The sequence below is a fragment of the Alligator mississippiensis genome, chromosome 5 (genome assembly GCF_030867095.1).
Source record: "Alligator mississippiensis isolate rAllMis1 chromosome 5, rAllMis1, whole genome shotgun sequence".
NCBI lineage: Eukaryota > Metazoa > Chordata > Crocodylia > Alligatoridae > Alligator > Alligator mississippiensis.
Genome location: NC_081828.1, coordinates 212,804,545 through 212,825,229, shown reverse-complemented (window position 1 = coordinate 212,825,229; position 20,685 = coordinate 212,804,545). Strand labels below are relative to the sequence as shown.

General features: G+C 45.0%; 1 long non-coding RNA gene across 2 annotated transcripts in view; it reads left to right on the top strand.

The window, feature by feature from the left end:
• Window positions 1-18,918, top strand: part of LOC132250958 (uncharacterized) — a 50,282-nt gene extending 31,364 nt beyond the window's left edge. The window contains exons 3-4 of one of the 2 annotated variants that reach the window (XR_009462733.1): window positions 16,228-16,443; window positions 17,373-18,918. This is a non-coding gene — a long non-coding RNA (uncharacterized LOC132250958). Of the gene's footprint in view, window positions 1-16,227; window positions 16,537-17,372 lie in introns of those variants that run through there. The other variant, XR_009462732.1, reaches the window with a different exon arrangement.
• The last annotated feature ends 1,767 nt before the right edge of the window (window positions 18,919-20,685 follow it).

Genomic DNA, 20,685 nt, shown 5'->3' with positions numbered 1-20,685 from the left:
CTGCTTCACAGTAAGTCCCATGGAGGTAAATCCTTCCTGGTCCTTTCTAAGGAACAGACTAGCACATCATTACTTTTTATCTTCATGGGCTTCATGGCTTACACCTGTGATATTTAAAAGAAGGCCCAGAGGTTGAGAAGGAAGACCATGGTCAATGTCTGCACTCCTCTGGCACAGCGAACCTCTAAAGAAAGGGTAAAGTTTGTCTGTTTTGGAGACACAAAATTTTTGGAGGCCAGTTTGAGACTATGAATTAAGGACCATCACAAATCTCATTACTTTCTGCTCCAAGTGAATAACCTCTGCCTGAACCTAAAGGTCTGTTGGGAATAAGTCAGATCAATTTTTGTAGCCAATGGGACACAAGAAAGTGATGAAATGAGCTTCATGTCCAACTGCATTTGGCACTGCATCACGACTGACCAGGTGGTATTCATTGATATGCTTTTAGCATGAGTCTGGAACCATAACAAGAACTTGTTTTCTGCTCTGTTATTATGCCCCCAGCTCTGCTCCTGGTATGCATTTCTTTAGACTTGCCTTATGTAAAAGTACAAAGCAACATAAATCATTTAAACCAACTCCCCCTGCCAAATCCCCGCTGAAGAAAGGCACGCCACTGCACATGTTGCTCCAACTGGAGAGAAGATGAGAAAACAGCACCCAACAGATGGTAGGCCAGTTGGTCAATATGCTACTGGAAGGCATGCAGATATACCACTAATGAGCAGTGTATAAGGGCTCAGATGGAAAGACAGAATCGTGCATGGTCTGATGGGTTTTAAGATCCTGAACAGCATATCTTGTGTCAACAGGATCCTGAAGTTGAGAATCTTTTGCTTTACATATTTTACTAGGTTTGCAACTACCCTTATTTTCTTTATGGCTGTGGTGATGTAGCGATAGTAATAGTAGTATCCAGCCCATCCCTCAAAAAGCCAACAGTCAGGTACAAGACACAGGTCAGCAGGACTGGAGTAAATGAGAAGGTCTCGGGACTTCCTTCTGTTGCACAATTCAGTTGCAGTATGGAAAAGGTCTGGAATGGCTAATTGGAAGAGCTGGTTTTGTTTCCGTTCCTTTTAAATGAAAAGCTGCCACCCATACATAACCGAGTCCAGTTGGACGATGGTATTTAACTAGAAGATAGAAACCTGGTGAAATTGTGTCTTTGTTATCCATTATTCAAAGGAATTGGAAAGAACCAGCTCTCTGGCAAAGGAACAGCAAATAATATTTACTTAGGCAAGTATGAAATTGGATATACCAAGAGGGGGTAAAAAAAGATATTCAATTAAAGTGAGAATAATATCCATCAAAGTAATAAAATGGAAGAGCAGCATCAGAGAACGTGCCTTATCACTTGAGATTTATAGATGCAGTGGTAATAGTCTTCCCCCCTCCTCCCCCCTCCCTCATCTGCCCTTGAACTGAAACAAGAATGAGAGCCAGTATATAGAAAAGTAATCCAAATATTCAGTTTAATAGCAGAATGTGATCCGCTAAAATGTATGGCACTTTTTTTTTTTTTCTGTAATAATATCTAATTTTGTTTGTAGTATGGTAGCTCATAAGCAAGACCAGGGTCTTTATTGGTTAGAAGCTGTATATGATTACCACTATCTCAAAAACTTTACAGTCACAATAGGCAAGACCAGTGGAAAAGGGATATTCTCACTAGCCTCACTTCACAAGTGAGCACCTGAGCTGAGTTGGGATGATTTGTATTTGATTTGTATAGGATGCTTGCAAGCCATACGAGGAAAGGCTGAGGGACCTGGGCCTCTTCTGCCTGAAAAAGAGAAGGCTGAGAGGGGACTTGGTAGCAGCTTACCACTACATCAGGGGAATACATCTGAGGCTCAGTGAATAACTGTTCACCAGGGCACCCTTAGGGAAAACCAGGAATAATGGCCTCAAGCTCCTAAAAAACTGTTTCAGTCTTAATATTTGGAAAAACTTTGTCACAGTTGTGGTGTCATCCTATACAAATCAAATACAAATCATCCTATACAAATATCTAATCTTAAACTCTTAGCAGAACTATGGTCAACCCTGACATAACTCGAGCTACGACACACTCTTCTTTGGCAATCCTTTGCAGTCGAGGATGATTGTCTTCCATGATTGTCTTAGCTGTGGACCTGAAGATGGCTGATGAGGCCAGTCTGGGATCTATAGACTCTATAAAGCTGTTTTCATGAAAGATGCCTGTGTTGTGATTTTCTTTTATCATGGAGAAGATGCTTCACATCAGCATCCCGATGGCTCTTGACCAAACAGGACCTTGATCCAGCGGCAAGGAGACCAAGACAAATGGGGATCCCGTTCTGCTGCAGCCTTCATCTGCCTTTGCTGTTGAGATTTTAACATCTTCTTCCACCTGCTCCACCGGTGAGGACTTGTAGACCCAGAGCTGGGGGGCTGGGCAGGCTTTAGTGGCCACCTGTACTCGCCATGTCACAACACTATCAAATTATATATTCAGGCAGTCCATACCAGTATGACCATGAAGTGAAATTCCTCCTGACCCCAAGTATGGTGATCAGTCTGGCCCTGAGTGGAAGGGCAAGACCCTCTAGCCAGGAAACTCCAGCTTTAAGTTGCAGCAGGAGCATTAGCACACCCCAGGCCAAATCCCCAGACTGCAGCCATCCCCCAGTGCCTCTGAGGAAGTCTTTCTATTCCACTGCCTCGCTGTTGTAACAGTGAAGAAGTGTTTCCTGATATCAAATCTATACCAACTTCGCTGCAACATCAAGCCATTGGTCCACATCCTGCTCTCTGTAGCAAGAGAGAAAATGTGTTGTCCCTTCTCTTTAAGGCAGCCCTTCAGGTAGTTGAAGACTGCTGTCATGTCCCCTCTTACGTGCCTTTTCTGCACGCTGAACATGCCTAGCTCCTTCAGCCTCTCATCATACAATTTGCTTTCCAAGCCTTTTATCATCTTTGTCACCTGTCTCGACCCTTTCTAACTTCACATCCTTTTTTTAAAATGAGGAACTCAAAACTGCACACACTACTTCAGATGAAGCCTAGCCAATGCTGAGTAGAGGTGCTATCACCTCCCATGTCTTGCACCTAATGCTGCTATTGCTGCATCCCATTACCTTTTGAGCAGCTGCATTGCACTGCAGACTCATACTGAGTCTGTGGTCTACCAAGACTCGTGGATGCTTGTCCCTAGTGCTGCCATCCAGTCAGGTGTCCCCCATTTGGTATTTGTGTTTTTGACTGATTATTCTTTCTGCGATGTAGCACCTTGTATTTGTCCACATTTGAACTTCATCCCATTAAGTTTAAGGCCAGCTTTCCAATCTGTTGATCCTTCTGAATTGTAGTGTTACCAGATTTGCTCATTACTTTGGGGTGTGTTAATTTATTAGGGATACATTTCTAGGGTCTTTGTAATTCTATCAGTGCGCTGCTTGTGTACTGGTGTTTCTATACGGAGCTGTATATCTCCCTTCTACAAGTCCTGACCCCCAGTGGAGCTATCTAACTATATAGCATATAACTGTAGCATTGTGACATGGGGCATTAGTACAAGTTTTGAACAATTTTCAAGTAACTCCTCAGTTTATCCATAACAGTTCACTCAATCTCCAGTCTAGGCCTCTAATATAAGCTGAGCCTAACATAGGAAAAAAGAAAAGCTCTCCGGGCCAGGTACGAAATGTGAATTAAGTTCTGTTTAAACAGCAACTTAAGTGCCTATGTCCAACTGAGCAACTTGGAAAAACCCTGCCTAAACACACAGGCAGATTAGAAATCCTTTGCTTCTGCTGGACCCTGTACATGCTTAAAATGTAGCTACTGCCCATGCCTAGAAGTGTCAGCATCTTGACTGACCTGAGTGTGTGCATGCAGCTATCTGAAGTCATTTGAGATTCAACAGATAGTCATCCCTATGACTAAGTCCCTGGGAGGAGGAAGAGGAGCCCATCTTTAACATAATAATAACTTAGAAGTTAGGGTTATGTGATAGTCATGGTGGTCAAGGAAATAAGCAAAAAAAGGCAAAGATTTTTGAAGGGTGATATCTTTTAATTTGAACCAACTGTATAGCTGGGAGAGATCTTAAACAGTCAGACAGTTGGTCCAATAAAAGGTATCACCCCCCAAATCCTTGCCTTTCTGTTAGTGGTTAGGGCATTAGCATTAGGGTTAGGGCATTCACTCAGGCAGTGGGCGACATCGGTTTTATTTTAAAAAGTAAGCAGCAATGATGGTGTCTTGTGATGGGGCCTGTCCTGTCGGTGTGTGTTAAATGCGCTCAGTATGATTCAGATTTTGCTACTTTGGGTTCTCTCATCTTGATGGCCGTGCAATGAGCTCCAGGTGGCTGCTCTGACTGGGATGTTTCTTCACAAGTACAGAGAACTGCAGAAAACTAGAGAACATTTTTGTTTGTTGTCGTGTAGTTTTTTGCTTTTTATCCACATCTTGCCTAAAGCCTGATAATGAGCTCTTAACTTGATGAGTTGTCAGTGGTAAAAAATGTGACACGAGCTCAGACCTCCAGAAAGCTCATATCTTTTGATTTGCCTCTGTGGGAAGCCATTTTCAGAAGCTAAAATACAAATCACTCTCTCTCTCCTTTTTTTTTTTTCTTTTCTTCCACCAGAAAAGGAGACATTTCAGGATCAACACTTTTTGCTTAAAGACCCATGCTGAGCAGGAGAAAAAAAGGTTTCTCTTAATGTAGCACTGCCATAGACCTCTGACATAAGGTTCACCTCTGCTTTGTAGCTTTTGTTTCTTAGTCTTTTTTGATATATTTTTTCCCGCTTTACTTTCTGGTGATTTTTTTTTTTTATTTTTTTTATTATTATGTCTGGCTCTGAGACAGTAGGTGATATAAGAATAATGGGACAGTAACAGAGAAGAAGTACAATGAAGAAAAAAGGGCTGTGTTATTCTTCACGTGCACCAAACTGCATTAAAAAAATTTACCCGTTGGATCATGAAGCATATTACACAGCCAGTAACTGTGTTTTCCTAACACTGTCAGTCATAACTTCTCGGGAAGAAATTATCTGAGACTTCTCCAGCCATAAAATGCTCAAGCAAAATGTACCCAGAGTGTACTTGAAATTATAGTTCGGTTAGACTGTATTTTTTAAAAAGCAACTTCCAAGCTAAATTTTAAATATAATTTTTTTCTCTTTTATAATCCCATTGTGTGTAACCTACAGGAAATGGATTACCATAGTTCATGGGATAGAGGTGAGAAATGGATTGGCCAAAAGTGGTGGGAAAAACAGTCTTATGTCGGGGAAAAATCTTGTATTTTCCTGGTTGAATTGTGAAACTTTGCGGGGTTTTGACTGAGTTAGAAATGGGAATCTTACAGGGGTACTTCAGTGTTGCAAAACAGTTGAGAATGAAGGGAAAGAAGTGAAAAGAGCCTTCACTTTAAAATTTCAATTTTTTTGGTGTGTGAATTTCCCCCCCCTTATTTCTATTGCATCGTCTGTGGGGTAACTGGCCCACAGAGAAGCAGGTTAAATTTCTCAGGCTTACCATTTGCAAACATGAGTATGTTCAGGTCTTAGTAAGAGTAGAGGCCTTTTGCTAAGGCAGAGAACTGACTGCTCAGTGGACACAGACATCCTGTGCGATCCCGGGCAATTCACTGAATGGTTTGCCTTGGTTTCCCATCCATAAAATGTTGCTAACAAGGTCTCATTTTTGCATACTTTGTTGAGAGTTTAAGAATCTCTCTCTTCCTTTCAGTTTTTTCACCTGTAGAGTTCATTACACAAGGGAGCTCCAGTCTCTTTCAGGCCTCTGTAACCACGTTCATGCTCCAAGGGAGGCTGGCATGCCCCATTGCCCAGCTCCAACTCTAGGGCGCCCTCTCTTTCTCGCTCCCCTGCCTTTGATGTAATTGTTCGACTGGAAGGGAGGCTGCCTAATGAGGCCTACAGTGAGCTCCTCTAGTTCCTCTAGATGCTAGTTACTTCTCCCAGGGCACCTTAGTTAGCCTGAAGTGGTAATTACTTTGCTCTGACGGCCCCTTACCCCACACCCATGCCTCACAGATGTCACTGTCCCTTCATTCCCTTTGTGGGAGCCTCTGTCTTCTCAGCCTCCACCCATTTTCTTTGTCTGGTCCTTCTATCCTAGGCCCATTGCACTGGACCTGGCCTCTGGGCACCAGCTCTTATCTTGCTTACTTTAATCCTGGGCCCTCTAGCCCTGTCTCTGCCTTGTTCTAGGTGCTGAGCCTGCGCTGGCTCTATCTGGGCCCCGCTGGACCTTCCTTTGCTCCCCAAAAGCAGTGGTCTGGGCTCTCTAGCCCTACCTCTCACTCTGGTCCCAAGCTGTGCCCCTCTTTGGGTACTGGGCTACCTGGCCCTTGTCCAGTTCCTTTCTATGCTAGGTTTCTGCCTTTCTTTCTCTCTCTCTAGGCTTGGCTCTGCCCTTGTGGTCTAAACCCTGAATTAAGGCCCCTAGCAAGGCTCTAAATGCTGGCGTGTCCCTAGCACTCCACTGTGGGTAAAACCCTCAGGTGCTCTGCCTTGACCTCTGCTCACTCCTCTTTCTGTCACTTCCAAACCACTGGTTACAACAGTAGCCCAGGAATAAGCCTTCTGGTAAACACAACTCAACCGCCGCCGTGGTTGTGTGCCCAAACATAGACAATGGCTATCTGTCTGCACAACAAGCTTCGTGTTATCCCAGGTAATATTCCCCCATGGGGCACCAGCACTTTGTTCGCCTTCCTCAAACCGGCTTTGGTGCCAGCTAGCAGAGCTCCTGCATTCCCCTTGCTCTGGAGCTCTTGCCTCAGCAGCATCCAGGGCCAGACTGTCCCTCCTGGCTCAGGGCCTGTGTTTATATACCCCCCTGGCCCTGCTGGTCACATGCTTGCCTTTATGTATTTATTTAACGAATGCAAATCTGCAAAGCCAAGCAATAGCCACCTTGTTAACTGAGTTGAAAGTTATTAATTCACCTCTTAGTTTGTAGAGGAGACAGTCCTCAGTGATGTGCAGCCTTGTTTGTATCTGTCCACAAGTGCATGATGGGTTAGCACAGAGGCCCCAGCAGTGACGTTTGGCTGTGCAGAGGCCCTGGCCTATCCTGAACCTGTTTAGCAGGGACTGCTCTCACCATGATAATTCAAAGCCAGCAGGTTGACAGGTGGGGTTTGCCACAAGGAACTTGTTTGTGACTTTCTCTGATTCCCATTGCTTGATCTAGAGGGGGGGACTTCTGCAAATAGATCCTGGTCAGGGAGGTTGCTGCATAAGGGGCGTCGCAAAAGAAGTGGGGCCTTGGGTGAATTAAACAGGTCATCACGGCGTGGTAGGTAAGGTATAGCACATCCTCCCTGACCTGCCATAGGTGTTTCCCGATTGAGCTGCTGGCTCAGCCCTAGGGTGATTTACTGGTGCTGGACTCTGGTGTGCTTCAATGCAAGGCGCTAGTCCATGGTGCTACCACAACACAGCTAGTTCTGAGGTAAGGGCTTCCCTTGGGTAACTCCCACAGTACCTGTTCCCAAACAGCTCATATTAGGCACCTTTCCCTGCCTGAGGCTCTCTGGTGCTCCTTCTGCCATAAAGTAACAGGAGCCTTTGGCTCTGTTACACCTCCTCCTAGGCATTTATGGAATAATAATGTGCTAGTTGCCATGTGTGGCTCCAACCAAGTCAGTCTGGCAATGGTGTGTCGCAGGGCACTACGGTGCCCTGCTCCTTTAAAGAGTGGAAACTGCAAGGGGAAGAGCCGTAGCAGTGAGGTGGAAGCCCCAGCTGCTGGTTACCAGGGCAGCCAGAATGAGCTAGTGGCCCACACCTGTCAGCGGTCAGCTGACTGGAAGGGGCAGGGCCTGGCTCATATATAAACCCCAGGGCTGAGGCCAAGAGGGCAGGTTCTTGCTAGTAGCCAAGTGCGGAAGGAGCTCTCCTGGAGCAAACAAAGGGGAGAAGCCTGACCGTAGGTACAGCTTCTGATACTGTTGAGGGACAGAGTACCCTGGTGTGGCTTGAATGATGTTATAGTAGGGCGGCTTGAATTTATGTTACAGCCCAGGGGCTTGTGTTTTGTTTGCTGTTGTATAAGACCGGTGGTTTGGGTAGGCTATTAGGGGAAGGAGGAGACCTCATTGGGGGCCCACGGCAGCGTGGGGACCCCGGTACCAGAGAGGGCATGGCATTTGGGGTGCACAGACCCCAGTGACAGAGGGGTCTGTGGAGAGCCCAGGTGCCAGAGAGGGCACAGCACTTTGCAGGGCTGCAGAGAGTCCAGGGAGGACAGGGGGGCCAAATTACAATAAGGCCCAGACCAGACAATGTCAGTACCATCTGTGAGGCTTGGGGTGTAGTAAAGGGATGGTTGGAGCCATGCATAGCCCATAAAGCTAGGGTGCCCTGAAACACCCATTGTGACATCTATTTTGAAGTGGGATGCACCAGGAGTCCAGGAAACCACGGGGTCTAGAGGACCAATCAAAACCATGTCCGAGAGGACTTAAAGGCAACCTCCCTGTTAATCATTCCATCAAAGACGTGGCAGGCGAGAACGGAGGGTGCCCATTGGGCCAACTTGGCACAGTAAAGGAGCCTTGGGGAGATCACGACCATCCTTAAGGACCCCAGCCCGTGACATGGTTGATCAGCTGATAACTTATCAGAAGTCTTCGGTCAAACCGTACACTCCCCCACCTCCAGCCATCATTGTGCAGGACTGAACTAAATTCTAGTGACATATTAAAAGGCAAGAATAGAGTGGGGAAAACAACACTTTTTAAGGCTTATTGCCAGGAGACTGTTCCTTCATCAAGTGATTAAATGGATATCTGGACAACTTGCTTAGTTAGCCACTGCCAGGTTTCTTGTGCATGACTCGTGTATTCCTGCCCACTGTGTATGAAATGTAGTAGCCTGTTTGATCTCTGCAAGAGCTCCAGTGTTTATACACCACCTAAGTAAGTAACTGCTCATTGCTTTTTTGGTGTCACTGTGTTCCTACTGTCCCATCTGCTAGGTAATTATAGCCGGTATTAGTGTAGAGCACGTATCCCACCAGGGGATGCGTTAATGCAGTAAATGGATCCCAGGCGAGGAAATAGCCTTTAATGCAGTGTCACTCATCAACAAGTTTCTTCTGCTGGGGATGTCTATTTTTAGATGGCAAACCAAACCGAGCCTGTTTGGATGGAGCCATAATGGCGCCTGCTGTAATTCAGCTGGTACTAAAGTAATTACTTTGACTGCTGTCAACAAGGGACAAAGCATGACGGGCAAGGATTCCCAGCTAGTTGCACTTAATGAAGGAATGAAACAAGCTGAGGCTGCTCTGTTTGGGCAATACTGAGGCAGCATGCTAACTTGAAGTGGAGGGAAGCCTTTCATCTGAGCCACTTAGCAGGAGACTGCAAATGAGATCCAGTCTTAGGATATCTCAAAGCAGGGTTGATATCTCAAAGCCAGTTGTGATACAGTTGAGGTGTGTGTGATGTGTGCAGTTCACACACACATGGTTGGGACATGATGGTTGCAGCCTCCATGGGAAGTAAGCCCCAATTTGGTCATAGCCCCTGAAGATCTAGCTTTGACCCAGATAGTGGTGATCCGGGGTTCTTTGGGACATGAGCTCCTTGTGACTTATCTTTTCAAGGCTGAGGATCACCAAGCTTGGTGTAAGGAGCCAACAGCTGGGATACCTCCTTGGGTGTGGATGACATACACACCATGAAGTAGCCTGCCTTTAAGTTGGCCTCCCTAATAGCATGAATGATCTGAAAGATGAAACGAGTTACGTTCTCCTTTGTGGGCATGGGACATGCCTGCGCTGTGTTAGACAGTGCTCTGGAGTGCTGCCATGAAGACCCAGCTGTGCCTACTTGCTCTTAGTCCACCAAGTGCTAAAGTTTAAAAAAAGCAACAAAAAAAAACCAAAACAAAACAGGTAACGGCTTTTTAGTGTGTGGACAGCTCTAGCAAGAGCGAATGTGATACTTTCTGGCATGCAGCACACATGGAGCAGGAGCAAATGTGTTTTCTCAGCGGTGGTCTTGGGTATTGTGTGAGATGGTGTAGATGTGTCAGTCCATAGACAGGCAAATCCCCAACTCTTGCTAAAGCCGAATAAATTAATAGGACCTGTCAGTTTGTTCCTCCCCAGATGGGGGTGGGAGGAGAGAGGAAGAACTGATGTTGGCATGCGGAAAGGCTGTTGTTTGTAGTTCATTTAACATTTTAAAATCTGATTGCTCATTCTATGACCTGAAATATTGAATACTCCTGGTGCGACGGGAAGTGACAGCGTGTGGAGGTGGAAAGAGGGAGAGGAAGGGAAACCTGGTCTTAATGAGGCAAAACACTCCTTTTAATGCCAGCTGGCTAATTAGCAGTGGGGAGGATTAGCAAAAACAATCCCTGGGGCTCCTCTCTTATTTGTTCCACGAATGTAAATAGCCTTTTCACCTCTAAAGGTGAGGGATGCCAGCTAGCGAGGCTGGAAGCTTTGTGTAGATCATTAACTGCTGAAGACAAGATTCTTTCCTGCCTCCAAGCTGTAATACGCTTGAAAAAGGGAGAAAAGTGAGACAAGGACTCTGTGGCAAAAGGGGAGGCGGGAATTGGGAATGAATTAATGGCTTGGAGGGGTTTCACCATGGAGTGGTAGCTGTGTCGGTACGATAAGAATGCTGTTCAGCACCCGGTGCTGCTCTGGGTAGATTGCTTCTGGGTGAGGAAACAATGTAGCCACCTTTGGCAGTGTTTGGAAATGGGCTAATTAGTACTGCTGAATGAGGGAGCTAATTGACATGCCTCAAGCAAGTAGGCTGCCTCTGGCAATGGTAGGCTGATTTAGACCCAGCCAATGTCTCCCGAGGCCCTTGGTTGCAGGGAGAGCTCGCACTCCAGCCCTCGTTCTGGATTGTGCCCACAATTTGTCTGGTCCTGTGTCTGTCGTGCTTTGGCACTGCATAAAGAGTAGTGCTAGTAACTAAGAGCTACATTGTGATGAGACTCGAGTATCATGCCACTGAGTATTGTGGCATCTAACCTGGACAGACCTGGCCCCTCTACTGGACCCCACAGCCCGAAGGTAGGTGCTGAGAAGGATTGAGCGTCTTCACATCTGGAGCATGGGGCCGTCTGAGGCAGCCCATAGGAAATGCTGTTGTGTCTTAATACTTCCTGCTCTGAAGGGCTTTGAGGTTTTACTTTGGGCTGCAGAGAGGTATCTCAGTCCACTTGGGATTCACGACCCAGAATCCTTTCCTGGAGTTTTATCTCTAAGGCTTTTCTCTCAAAAGAGAGGAGGATGGAGGCATGCATTTTATCCAGTGACTGTTTAAATAGTCAATTCAGGGTCTAGAATCCAGGTCTCTCCTTCCAGTTGAGTGCCTAACCCTTAATTTTTTTAAATTCTTTTTTAAAATATTTTTTTTCAAAAATCTTGTTGGTCTAATAAAAGGTATCTCTATTATGAGTCCAGATTGCCTTTTTCTGTAGACAAATATAGCTACAACCTGGATACCTGACACATGGAAGATATTGAATTTTAGCCAATTTGTCAAAAATGAAATCTCCATATTTTCCTAAGTGGGAAGCAACTGTGACCACCTGAGATCCTGCTCCTGCCTTTGTTTAAAGGTCATTTGCATCCTCAGAGATCCACCCAGGAGGTGAGAGGCTCCATGCCAGCTATGAACTGCCTGCCCAGAGGCGTTTTCCATCTATTGACTTCTCTGTGAAATCCTATGAAATATGAACTTTCATTTCTACCCAGGAGGACTAATACAATTTTTTTCTCCAATGCGTCAAGGAGGGTGTTTGTGCCCAAAAGTTTGCAATTAAAGATTTTTTTTTTTTTTTTTTTTTTTGCAAAAATCTTGTTAGTCTAATAAAAAATATCGCCTCTACTATGAGTCCTGATGGCCTAACCCATAGGTTCGACCGTCATGCCTTCTCTATCACCTGTATTTGGACCAATACCTACTTAAATGCTCGGGAAAAGTAGAACAGCTTCAGCAGGAGGAATAAAGGATGATCATGGCTGGCTGGATGTAAGAGGGCCTCTCCTGTGTGTTATCCCCTTATCCTTAGTATCAATACAGTGTTGACATTTAACACAGTACCTGAGTTTTTCGCTCCTTTACTCTTCCCCTGCCCCACCCAGTTCAGTCTACAGCTGGATGGCTATGGCACTCTCCTGGGAGGAGGGAGATGGGAGTTTGAAGCCCCTTGAAGGATTGTAGTCGAGGGAAAGGACAATGAGAAGAGTCTCCAAGCAAAGCAGGGGAAGGATGAGGAATAATGAGGAGCCCATGGAAAGAGGGGGAGCAATGACGGCTGGAGGGGAAGAGCAACCAAATGGGATGAATAGCGGAGTAGGAGGAAGTGAGATTGTGAAGAAGAAGAAAAAGCACGGATGATTTGATGGAAGAAAGGACGGGCCAGTACTGATCACATGAAGGGCTGAGAACAAAAGGAATTGCCCAAGAGAGGAATAAAGAGGTCAAAGAGAGAAAAGACTGCACAGGAGGGTATGGGAAGCTTCATTCCTCTCTCTAGCATGCCATGAGCTTCTTAGGCCCAGTGGTATACAGCAGGGCAGAGCCTTGCGGCTATTTCCTGACATGGGTGGGAAAGGGGTAATACACTGATCGTGGCTGGCGGGATGTAAGAGGGCCTCTCCTGTGCATTATCCCCTTATCCTTAGTATCAATACGGTGTTGATATATAACACGGTACCTGAGTTTTTCCCTCCTTTACTCCTGAGTCGGATCACACTGAAAACTCTCCCACTGGTCTTGGGTCCGTATCTGACAACCTGGCTGGGTTGTACTGAAGTGTTTTGTTTATGGTGGGGGAAATTCATTTCACATATACTAATCTAGAGGCTCTGGGCAGTGGATGATGGGGGAAACTAGGTGTGGGGAGCAATGCCTTGAAGCTGATGGAGACATTATCTGCTATCACATGCTATCCCTAATTATGTGTTCATGCAGTGGGGCAGAGGCTTGTTGGAAGAGAATGAATAGTCTCATGGTTAAGTCACTTGAATGCTATCCTGAAAAATGAAATGCTAGCACTGCCTCCATCTTCGAGTTCCTGCGTGCAAGCCAGTTAAACCATGCGCATCTCCTTCCCCTCCCGACAGGTGATCACCAATGGTTGTTTTATTTTCTTGTGTTTTGGGGTGCCCCTTTTTAGGACCCTGGAATCTGAGTGCAAAGATATAGTGATGAGATGGTGGGGTGTGTGTGTGTGTGTGTGTGTGTGTGTGTGTGTGTACACACACACTCAATAGAAGAATAAAGTCCCAGAGGTCTCAAATTGGGCTCCTGAAGTAAGTGCCCATTATTTGTACTTCTCATCTGTCTGTAAATCATGGGAATATTGGCTACCTCGTGCCACCGGAGTATTATGGAAACAGTTATCTGATATTTGCAAAACACTTGGTTATCCTGATGAGCTTCATGAAAAAGCCTCTGACACAATCAGGGTTTAAAGAGTCTGCAGTAAAAATGGATCCCCACTCCATTTTTAACAATGAACCTAAAACCACCTCCGGAATAGTTGCTCATTAAATGAGCACCATCCATTCTCTGTGCTGAATGAGGCAGGAGTCCTGGGGGGGGGAACAAAATACTATGTAATCATGTAACTATAGACTGAACATCTTGGTGCATAATGGAAAAGGGAACATGGAGTTTGCACCGGCAAACTTCATTCTGCCATTTCAAAGCAACTCAGCAGTTTCTTTGAATTTTAATTTTCCTTTGGCATGCTTTTTTCCCATGTTTATGCTGTCCAGCAGAGCACACTTCAACACCCTACTGCGAGGTTTAGCCATGCGTTTTTTTTTTTTAATTTGATTTCTTGCATTATTTAAAAAAAAAACTGTCAGAGAGAATTTTGTTCCAGTACACAATTTAGAGCAAAGTTTGAAACTGGATATCGAAAGACGTGATTGAACAGCAAACAATTTGCTTTGATTTTTCGACTTTGTATTTAAAAGTGCCAACTCCCCATGAGGTGAGATGCTCAGTTAAAGGATGGTCAGATTTAGAGAGAGAACTCCCACAACTGTAATAATTAAGGGGGGAAAAACACTGCCACATAACTAGGGAAGATGGAGCATGAACATAAAGGTTGAAAACAAGTTAACTCCTAATGCTTTTCACTCTCAACCTTTGCCAAGGCTTAATTCTCAGTTCCCTGCAGCAAATTCCACCCTCGTTCCCAGAGGTCTTGGCTTCTCTGCTGGCCCAGGCTTCCCAGGACTATGCAAACTGTCAGGACTGAAGGTTATCACATCCTTCTAGATTTGACAAGGTGCCCAGTGTACCTCGGGCTCACAAATAACTGATGTGCATGCTCCAGTTTTGGTGGGCTGGACTGCTCTATTGGTTCCCATAAATACAATGCCCAGGAAATGGCAGAGGTGGGGGTTTAATTGAGAGTGCAAACAGGCCACGCACAATTGCAGCAACCCAACAGCTCTTCACCTAGCTGGAAACATGGTTTTGAATAGGGATAAGAAAGTACGCTCCAACAGGATCCTTGCATTTAATGTCTGGTGTTTTTCCTCCTGTGTGTTGTCTTCCTGAAGGACGGGCAAACTTAGGTCTGCAGATCTGTGACCAGAGCTCTTTTTTTTCCCATCAGTGGTCTTGTTAGGGTCTGTCTACCTGGATCTGCCACTTTTTGTGTGCAGTTGCCTGCCTCCTACCACCCTCAAACAGGCTACTCTGCTATACCTTTCTACTGCTGCTGTTAGTCCTCCCCTGTCTAACCTCAGCTTTGCAGTTTCAGGTCTCGGTGCCTCTAGGCATCTTTTCCATATCCCATGCTGGTGCCTTTTGTTCCCAAGTACCCGTTTGCTCTGTGACAACCTCCTCCCCTTGGACATTGCAAAGTTTGGTCCTTTCACTCGATATTATGGCACCACCAACTGGGAGCGCAATACTAGCTAGATCCTTTTTGCACGGTGGTTCCCCCTACTGAGGCAAAAGGTTCATTATACTCACTCTGGTATGCTACTGGTTAGCTGGTTTAGTAGATAATTATATGTAATTATAAGAAACATTTTCCAGGACCAAATGTTAGTTGTTTAACGAAGACAGTAGTTGATCTTTATACCACCAAGCTAATTAAATGCTCATTTCCAATAGTCATGTGTATTACCCAGAGCCGAGAATAAATTATGGAAGAGTGACATTTCAGAGAGCAGCAATATATGCCAGGAAACATTTCTTTTGAGCAGTCTGCTTTCTTCTTTTATTTTTTGCTTTATGGAAGTGTGAATTTTGATGGAGAAACATAGTATTCAACTATCTGTGTTTTAATTCATGGTATATTTGTCCTTGAAATCCTGTACATTCTTGCAACACTGATACTGAAGTTATATGCAGGCAGAAGAGCTTTGTTTGGATGGCGCCTCCTGCCTTTTCACAATTTAGTTGAAAGCTAAAAATACACAAGGAGGCAGAAGAGGAGAAAAGAACAAATAATCATAAGGACTTTGAATACACACGATCTTTTCCCCTGGAAAATGTGAGGAAAGGCAAATGCTCCATGTAGCAGGGTGGTCTAGACCACATGGAGGGGCTGGGAATTCAGGGGCAAGGTGTGTGGGGCTGCCACTGAATTATAGGGTGCAGAGCCCTGTTGGCTTAGAAATGGTATTTTAAAGGTCTGGTTTTTGGGAACTGGCTTATAGGTATGGATATATACATTATAAGGGGTCAAGATGGGCAGCAGTGTTAAACGGATTTCTAAAGACCTTGGGAGATGTACACAAAGCTTCTCATGGCCCCGAGAACAGATGGGCTGTCTAGCACAATACGGCCAATGGATGGACACAGCCTTAGAGCTGAGGGGGGCATGCCAAAACATGAGATCCCAGCCTTCGAGGCAGATAGGTTGTCTAACACAACAAGGATACGTAGGCTGGGAACTGAGGAAGTATAATCCATACTGTCCCATAACACAAGATAAGTGACACCCCCCTCCCCCCAGAGCACAGGGGGGCCTGAGGCATGGTTTTGGGGGAACAGACCAAATTAGGAGAAGACCTGGAAGGCTACACGGACGTGTGACCACAGCAAGACAACCAACCAAAGATAACCATGGATGAAGAGTCATCAGGAGTCATCAAGGGGGAAGGAGAATACAAAAGCAGAAAATTGAGATTAATAGAGTCCTTCCCTGTTCCTTTTCCTCCCTGTTCCTACCCATCTTGTTCCCTCAGAGGGGTCCCCATCACCATCCTCATCCTCCGGGAAGGGTCCCTGAGGCCACCACGGACAAAGGGCACACACCAGCAGCCCATCTCATGCACCCCAGTGGAGAGGGGCTGTGAGCCTTGGCATCCCACCTCCAGACTGCTGACACCTAAGAAAGAGAGCCTCAGAGTGGAGCCTGCATCCTGACCAGATGTATGACTCTGATGACAGCCCTACGATTGGTAGATATAGAGTTGTTTGATTGCTTGTATTCTTGCCTTTCTGTTCTTACTCTGTATCAATAAATTCGCCTATTATCAACTGGCAGGTGTGGTCAGTCTGAAGGTTACAAAGGGCATAAGGGCTGGGTTCCTAAAATCCAGTGTCAACAAGCCCCACTGGGAACATGTTTGGGTCATAGCAGATCGAGCAACAACTGTGGTAACTTCTCATGGCACCTTGAGCCAACACAGCCGCTTGGGCACTAGCAGCATTTAACACCATGGCCATGAATCCAGCCACCAGAGGTAGGTCTAGGTTAGACCTGCAAGAAGCCCTGTGATCCAGATGTGGCTGGAGTTGGGGGGGGGGGGGGTGTGAAAACAATTTTGATGACCCCAATCTAGGACTGTTCATATTGGTGAGCTTAAGCCTTAAGCAAGCTTGGATCAGAATCACTCCAAGCCCCTTGTTCCATTCTCAGATCGACTTCTTCGTCCCGGAAAGTTGAAGAGCAGCATGTTCCACCTCGCAAAGTCCTCTCTGATTCTGGATCTGGTTCTGGTTAGCTGCAGTATGATTCATTTGGGAGGGACTGGGACTAAATGGTTCTGAGACCCATCAGTTCTGCTACCCCTGACAAATCATTTCACCCCAACTCTCTGCTCTGGTGTTTCCACCTACAAAATGCAGATAATGGCCTTTATCTTGTTACTGATCCTACTGTAAATGCTTTGGCAGTCAACATCCCTTTTGATCTACGGTTGGGTGCTAGGTATGACATGAGTTTAGAGGAACACGCTCCGAAGGTTAGACTGCTGGCTCTGGCCTTTGAGTTACCACGGACAGTCAGGTTTTGAGGAACTAACAGAGGCTTTCTGTAGGAGGACTGCAATAAAAAAGTGCTAAATTAGAGATATATGTGACTGTTGGCTTCCCACATTATTCCCAGGTCTGAACCACGTCTTGTGTACCTATGAAGTCTTGCTTAAGCGGAGTATGATGGGCCACTGCAAAAGGATGCATTCCACCCAATATGAATTACCAGCACACACATTTTAAGGTCTCTTAGGAAAGTCAGCAGGGCTGGAGGGGGGCTTACAAGGTCATCCAGTCTAGCTACTTCCTCAAGGCCGGATCCTCCCTGACTAACCCATCTCAGCCAAAACAATGTTTGCTTTCACAATACCTGTTGCAAAACAAAAGATGTTGCCTAATGTGAACTTGTTCCAGTATTTGTGGAACCAGAGGCCATTGCAGTTCCACAATGCACCTGGCAAGCTAGAAAGGAGGAGGAATTGTACCAACACTGGACGTTACGAAGTCAAATAATGAAGTGACGGCTTTCCTAAGCTTCAAAGTAAATGCCACAGTCACCTTGGGTAATGAAGTACACAGAAGAGGACTTCAGCTTCCAGCTCTCCTTGCATTGGATGCCATCCTGTGAGTAATCCTAAGTGTTTCATATTTACATAGCTAAAGTGAAAAAGCAAACCCAACAAACCATCATATCACATGGCAAGTGCAGAGGGATGATGAGAACAGTCTGTGGACATCTAATTTGGAGTCTAGCCAGGGCCCTAGGATGAATGTTCTTATTCTTCCAAAAACTTTCCTGAAACTTTTACCCAGGGTGCTCACATTACTATAGCAATTTTTGCATGGAAATATTTTTGTAGGTGAAATTTAACAGTTGCATTTAGCTCCGCATGAGGCCAATGCATCTCCACGCTATTTGAGGCTAGGCTTTTCTCATAAGCAAATCATTAAACATCCAGAATGCAATCAGTCGAGTCCAAATGTTGAGTAATTGCTTTGTTTTACTCCAGATTCTACAAAAAACTGGAGAGTTGTGGGGTTTCACTCTCTATTTATTAATTCTTCCTGTGTCCCACAAGGAAGGAGACCTGCTTCTCAATCCAGGGACTGGCACCTTCCAAAGTTGGTACAGCCAACCAGGAAGCTACAGCAGTAGCTGTATATGGACAGCTGATATTTACCTGATATATGTACAGTCCCTGCAATTTCTATTCAAGCCATATCCATAATTTTGTGAAGTAGTATTGCCAAAAAAATATCAGAGCATGATGGTTTGGATTTTTCTGGAGGCAGCCAACTCTTACAAAGAGCTTCCATGCAGAATTTGCACCCTGCTATAGATAAATCCCTCTCAGTCTCCAGAGACGGCACCAGGCCCATGGTATAAATTCCCCTCGCTGTTGTCATATTAACTGCAGCGTTTGTAGTAAAACGAAAGGATTAATCATTGGCCTGCTGTGTGTGTATTTTATTAAAGTCTGGGAGCCTAGTGTATTTGCTTGCTTGTAGTGAAAGACTAGTGCTATTCCTGGTAAGTGTAATCCAATAATGGGAGGAGACGTTTTTATATTGTATATTCAAGCATGTCATAATATAGTAGCCCGCAGCGGTTTCGAGGAGTTAGTAATGAGGTGCTGAGATCTGAGCTTGCTATGAAAAGGTGGAACCTTGCTCAAATTAGAGGTGCCTGAATCCACTTACCTTCCTGAAGACTCTGTGAAAGCTGCTGATGACCTTTGCCCATTACTTATTGAATAAATGCCTGTGACAGTTCAATATCTATAAACTCTCCCTGATGGTACCTGGGGCAGATGTGATGGCTTATAGTGACTGAAAGCGGTTTCTTCAGGTGAACTTTCAAGTACATGGGTCCGGTGTCATGGAAAATCTTCTGTGTTTATAGTCATTTTGTGGATGGGGTATTAGTATCCAGGCCTGGAAATCCAGTACCCATCATAAAGTCCTTAAAATATATTAGCAAACTTTTTTTTTTCTATAGACCTGAACTGGGACTTAGGCTCTGATTCTTTCCTTTACACCTGCTTTGTAAATGTAAGGTCCATTTATGCCGTCAGATGACTATAAAGGAACACGAGTGTTGGTAAGGATTCAGGCCAAAGTGCTTAAAGGACCAAACTTTTCATCCGGTCAGGAAGTCTAAGGGGCAGCTTAAAAAGAATGGATGAGTACAGCCAAATGCCAGTTGATAGAGATAATGGTTTTAGGAAGACAGGGGGTATTGGCTGCACACAAAACAACGTGTGATATATTAGTGTATCCTTGCAAGCTTGATCTAGCTAGCATGGTACCAGTAGCAAAGGAAATGCATGCAGCATATGCCACCTAAGAAGAGTATACATCCAGAGGGCCTGTACTGTGGCTGCTGCCATGTAGGATGAGCAGTGCCAGCACACTTGTTATCACAAGTACACCATAGCACCTTGTTTTATCATGGCAGTCTTCAGGGACCAGACTTTTACCATGTACTGACTGGATCATTCCTCTGGAAGGGTTTGTGGGATACGTGCATGGATCAAATTCCCTCGGAGTCTAAAGAGACAGCATGAAACAGGCCATTAAGTAAAACCTTCTTAAATCACTTAGGAAACATTTATGTGCATTACACCTGACTAAATTAATTCCCTTTTAAGCCAGTAAGGAAACAATGTTAACACATTTTCCATTGTGCCTATTTAAAAGCTGAAGACATATCAAACCTGACTGGGAGTTATTGCATGCTTTATTATTTAGAGCGGCATGGTGTTCTTGTCTCTGGCAATTCTTTGGAATATGCCCTAGAAACATGACAAGATTAGAAAAAGGCTAAATGTGAATGGTTTGGAGAATCTACATCCATTTGCTTTCTTTGAAAAGAACATCTTGTTAGGTAAGTTGTTCCAAGAGTTTAACTACAGCGGTGGTGACTTGGTCTCTGCTTGCAGTCTTCAAGTCTAGATTCAGTACCACTGGAAGCTGTGTTTGTAGCTTGGACAAAAGGTATGCAATGCTTAAAAAATTATCAAAATAATGTCTACGCTCAGGCATAGAGGCTGTCTATACATGTGCATGGAGGTGGAGGGGGGGTGCATAGGCAGCCGGGTTCACTGAACTGGGGCATATTAACTACTGTGCATGAGGGGAATACGCTGTAGTGATGTCCACAGGGCCAATTTTCTCTCACTATAGTCTTAACTCAAGGCTGTCCAACTTCTAAGCCTCTGGGGGCCGCAAGCAATAGATTTGCTATGGAGATTCATAATGCCACTGTTTTTCCAGTTAGTTTCAAGACCCTCTGATTATTCCTTATTGTTCTGGCTCATGAAGCCTGTTCCTGGAAAACTCGATTGCAGAAAAAGGCTATAAGGGCCATTTATCTTTACAGTTTCCTAAAGAGCTTCAGGATGGCAGTGGGGTTTGCACCTGGGCAATATCTTATGAATAGGTTA